Below are 5315 nucleotides of genomic sequence, written 5' to 3' on the forward strand. Positions count from 1 at the left end.
ACACACACACACACACACACACACACACACACTCCATGGCCCATAACAAAACAAAAAAGGTCTGATGACTCTTTATGGTCAGAATCTAAAACAAAGACATTAGTAACAGCAAGACAAAAAATAATAGCAGTAGCAACTGGCACTTTTCTAAATACTTTACATATATTAATTTGTTCAATCTTCAAAGCAGCTCTCTAAGATAAATGCTATTAGGATTCCTATTTTATAGATAAGCACACTGAGGGATAGAGAAGTGAAATAACTTGCACAGTCTGTGGTCTTGGCAGTGTGATTTCAGGCAGATTATACAACTCTGTGGTATGATCCCAGAGTGTCAGGTATCTTAGATACGACTCAGGATCCCAAAAAACAATTCTCTGCAGCTGACTCAGAAGTAATCATTTACTTGGAAAGTACACTACAAAAGCCAGTGACCTAAATTCCAGGTCTGGTCCTGTTACCTAGAAAGCTGTGAGATGTTAGCCTAATAACATATTTTCTTTGGATTTTGGTTTTATCATCTATAAAACAAATAAATGGAATTAGATTAAGATTCATTTATTCATTAAGGGGACCAGTATGGTGGTTAAGACACCGAGTACTCCCATATGGCCGACCACGGTTCGAGTCCTGGACCTGGTGGCTTGCTTTCTCACATTCTGTTTCTCTCTCTGTGTCTCTCTCTAATCAAATGAAAATAAATGAATGAATAAATAAAAATAAATAATTTAAAAAAAGATTCATTTATTCATTAAAATTCACTGAGCAGGCCCAGCAGATGGCATAGTGGTTATGTCGCTGGACTCCCACATGGCCAACTGTGGTTTGAGTCCCAGACTCAGTGGCTTGAAACTGGTGCTGGGCACATATGTATCTTTGTTAAAAAAAATCCAGAGAGGAGAATGGAGGAGAAAGGATTGTAGCATGGCCACCCCCACTGGGGATGATTTCTCACTTTTTGTCTGTTGAGTGCATGCACCTCACAGCAAAAATCTCTTAAAAAATGAAAGAAAAAAGAAAAAAGCACTGAGCACTTAGCAGGTATAAGGCAATATGTATTATTGAGAATCTCTTTTAACTCATCAAAAGTCTATATTCCCAGTTAATATCTTACAAGAGGCCCTTGCAGTCATTTCAGTGTGTATCTTAAATCTTGGTATGCATTTTAAGGATGAAAGAGAGAAAATTGAGCCAAGAAATTTAATGATTTATTCCATAAGGAAATTTAAGGTAAAAGAGGGTGAAACCTCTTGGCTAGTCTCTCTAAATTTACTAAAGCCACTACAAGCAACAATGTTTAATTTTTTTTTTCTTTTTTTTAAGAGGTTTTTTGCTATAGGGGGCATGCGGTCACCAGAAAGACAGAGAGAGACAGAGAGACAGAAAGCAAAAAATTGCCCCACAGGGCGGATAGCCATGCTGCAATCCATTCTCCTCTAGGATCTTGGGCACGCACATGCACACACACGCACCTGGAGTGAATTTAAGCCACCAGGTCCAGGATTCAAACCACTGTGTACTACATGGGAGTCCAGCGACATAGCCATTATGCCAACTGCTGGTCCCATCTTTTTTTTGATTGTCAGTGGGTGCATGTGCTCACCAGATTGAGAGAGAGAGAGAGAGAGAGAGAGAGAGAGAGAGAGAGAAAGAAAAAGAGAAAAAGAACCTCCCAATGGAGTATGGTCATACCACAATCCTTTTCTCCATTCTGTCAGGATTTGGGGGCATGCACACACAGGCATCTAGTATGTTTTTCAAGCCACTAGGACTGGGATTCAAACTTCATCTGGCCATGTGGGATCTGGCTTTCTGTGCACAAGGCTTAACAGCTGCACCATGGAGTTGGCATCTAGTATGTTTTTCAAGCCACTAGGACTGGGATTCAAACTTCATCTGGCCATGTGGGATCTGGCTTTCTGTGCACAAGGCTTAACAGCTGCACCATGGAGTTAGCCCTGTATTTGTTTTTATTTCACAAAATTTTACTAAACATCCACTACATGTTAGGATTGGCAATATAATGTAGACAAAACAAATCCCTTTCTCATGGAGTTTATACTACTTGTCATAAAGAAAGAACATAGAGACCAGCAGTTAGCGTAATAGCTATGCCACTGAACTCCCAGGTAGTTGACCACAGTTCGGGTCCCAGAACCAGTGGTTTAAACTCACGCCAGGCGCATGTGCATGCGTACCCAAGATCCTGAGAGGAGAATGGATAAGGGACTGTGGCATGGCCATCCCCCCTGGGGGTTGATTTCTTACTTTCTATCTCTCAGTATCTCTCTTTCTAGTGAGCACACATGCCCTATAGCAAAAACCTCTAAAAAAAAAAAAAAAAAAAAAAAAAGGAGAACCACAAAAAAAAAAAACAAAAAAAAAAAAAAAAAAAAAAAAAAGAAGGAGAAAGAACGTAAAGGCCAGCCCATGGTATAGGTGGCTGGATCCCACATAGCCAACTGAATGGTTCCAGTCTCAGACCTGGTGGCTTGAAACCTATACCAGGCATATGTGTATGCATGCACAAAATCCTGAGAGGAGAATGGAGGGGAATGGATTGTAACCTGGTCATTCCCCATGGGGGATGCTTTATCACATTTGCTTTCTCTGTCTTTCTTCCATGAGCCCACATGCACTATGGCGAATTTTAAAAAAAGAAAGAAGAAAGAAAAACTTAATAAGTTAAAGATTTTATTTAAAACTATGATAGGATGAGCCTTTTTTCCAAGATGGCGCCGAAAGTGAAGAAGGAAGCTCCTGCCCCTCCCAAAGCTGAAGCTAAAGCAAAAGCTTTGAAGGCCAAGAAGGCAATGCTGAAAGGCGTCCACAGCCACACAAAAAAAGATCTGTACATCACACACCTTCCAGAGGCCCAAGACTCTTAGGCTGCGGAGGCAGTCTAAATATCCTCAGAAGAGCATCCCCAGGAGAAACAAGCTTGACCACTACGCCATCATCAAGTTCCTCCTGACAACTGAGTCTGCCATGAAGGAGATAGAGGACAACAACACACTTGTGTTCATCGTGGATGTCAAGGCCAACAAGCACCAGATCACACAGGCTGTGAAGAAGCTCTATGATATTGATGTGCAAGGTCAACACTCTAATCAGGCCTGATGGAGAGAAGAAGGCGTATGTATGACTGGCTCCTGATTACGATGCTCTGGACGTTGCCAACAAAACTGGGATCATCTAAAGCAAGTCCAGCTGGCTAATTCTAAATACACATTTTTCCACCATAAAAAAAAATATGATAGGACGATTTATTTTTACATAAAATTGAAACACATTTTTTTACTACTCGAATTTTCATAGACACTTTATCCAACATCTTTCCAAAACTACTTTCAAGAGATGGCTGTTCAAAGTCAAATTCAACAGGATTAAAATGTAAACACATTGATTATTGAGAGTTTTACAATATTATGGTATAAACTATGTAAGTTGAGTTACAGGTATAAAATAACATATTACTCATTAACTTGGCACAAGTTTAAGACATCAAATCAGTTTCATCGAGCACCTACAATTTTGTAGGAAGATAGCTGGGTGACACTTGGGTGGCCTCATCCTTGAAAATTCTGATTCTGCAGGTGAGGGATAGTGGCCTCAGGTAAGCTGCAGCTGGGCAACACGTCACAGTTTATTTTTGCCAGTTTATATTTCACCTTCTGATTCCAAACATATCTTCATTTTAGTATCCCAATATGCAATTCTGCTTTGGTACAAAACTTATGCTTTGTTTCCAGCCTTATATCTTTCAGCAAATGTTGCTTGACTCATAAAGACTACTTATGAGAATCTATTGCTACATTATTTTCTCTGAACTTTCAACTCTTTTTAGTTCAATACTTAATTTAGCACATATATGTATGCATTCAAAAGAAATGTACTGAGACATCACTATGTGCCAGGCACTGTTCTAACGACTTGAAATATATTAATGATAAATCAAGTGAACAAAACAAATTCCTGACCAGAGAACAATACACCTTTTCCCCCCAAAGTTGTACATGGAACATTTAGCAAGACAATCATATTTTGGGCTGTGAAATGAATCTTTAAGAAGTTAAATAACTGGGGGCTGGCAGGTGGCGTGGTAGTTAGGGGTGCTGGACTCCCACATGACCAACCGTGGTTCAAGTCCTAGACCCGGTGGCTTGTTTTCTCACTTTACTTTCCCTCTCTCGCTCTGTTCCTCTCTGGTCAAATTAAAATAAATAAATTTTTTTTTAAGTGAAAAATAACTGAACTGTTCATGAAACATACTCTCTAATCACAGTAAAAATTAAGTTATAAATCAAGATACATATTTTGAAAATGCTCCAAATTTGTAACTAAATAACAAATAACTTATGGCTCAAAAATAAATAAATAAAAATTAGAAAATTATTTTGACCTGAATGAAAATGAAAACAGAAAAGACATATGTAGGACTTAACATCTATATTAGAAAAAAAATACTGGTCTCAAATCAATTACCTCAGCCTCCACCTTAAGTAATGGGGCCAGGTTGTGGCACAATGGTAACACAACTGGATAAAATGGGAAAGGTCCTCAGTTTAAATTCTGAAGCCACCCTGAGCACACCAGGTTATGTGCGCACATGGCTGTGATTTGGGCCAGCACAGGTTAGGGTGGATTGTAGAACAAAGACCCAGTTGGGGGTTCTTGTCTCTCTGCCTTTCTTTCTCTGACTCTGTTTCTCATGGAAGAAATAAATGTAAATGAAAACAAAAAAGGAAACTAAACATAAGAAAGAAAATAAATTAGCGAAAGTCAATGAAATGGAAACAAAAACAAGGAAAAGCAATGAAACCAACAGTTGGGGCTTGAGTGATCAGTAAAACTGATACATTTTTAGCCAGCTTGACCAAGGGGCTGGGATTGGGGGGAGAGAAAAAATACACAAATTACTAATATCAGAAATGAAAGCGAGTGCTCACTTCGGCAGCACATATACTAAAATTGGAACGATACAGAGAAGATTAACATGGCCCCTGCGCAAGGATGACACGCAAATTCGTGAAGGGTTCCATATTTTTGATAAAATACAACATCTTTTTATGATTAAGACCCTCGGTAAGATTGGTATAGAAGGCTCATTTCTGAACACAATAAAAGCAATCTATGAAAAACCTACAGCTAACATTATACTGAATGGGGAAAAGTTGAAAGCTTTTCCCCTGAAAACAGGTACTAGGCAAGGCTGCCCACTTTCTCCACTGCTCTTTAATATAGTACTGGAAGTCTTAGCTATTGCAATCAGAGAAGAGAACAATATTAAAGGCATTCGAATAGGCAAAGAAGAG

General features: G+C 39.0%; 1 protein-coding gene and 1 non-coding gene across 10 annotated transcripts in view; one reads left to right on the forward strand and one right to left on the reverse strand.

Annotated features, from left to right (window-relative positions):
* The window catches only part of EHBP1 (EH domain binding protein 1), a 587840-nt gene that overhangs the window by 170832 nt on the left and 411693 nt on the right, over window positions 1-5315 (reverse strand). The window lies entirely within an intron of this gene.
* Window positions 4942-5048, forward strand: LOC114008459 (U6 spliceosomal RNA). The gene has a single exon (XR_003549988.1). It is a non-coding gene; the product is annotated as a U6 spliceosomal RNA (small nuclear RNA).

The sequence above is a fragment of the Tupaia chinensis genome, unplaced genomic scaffold, assembly GCF_000334495.1.
Source record: "Tupaia chinensis unplaced genomic scaffold, TupChi_1.0 Scaffold000341_1, whole genome shotgun sequence".
Taxonomy (NCBI): domain Eukaryota; kingdom Metazoa; phylum Chordata; class Mammalia; order Scandentia; family Tupaiidae; genus Tupaia; species Tupaia belangeri.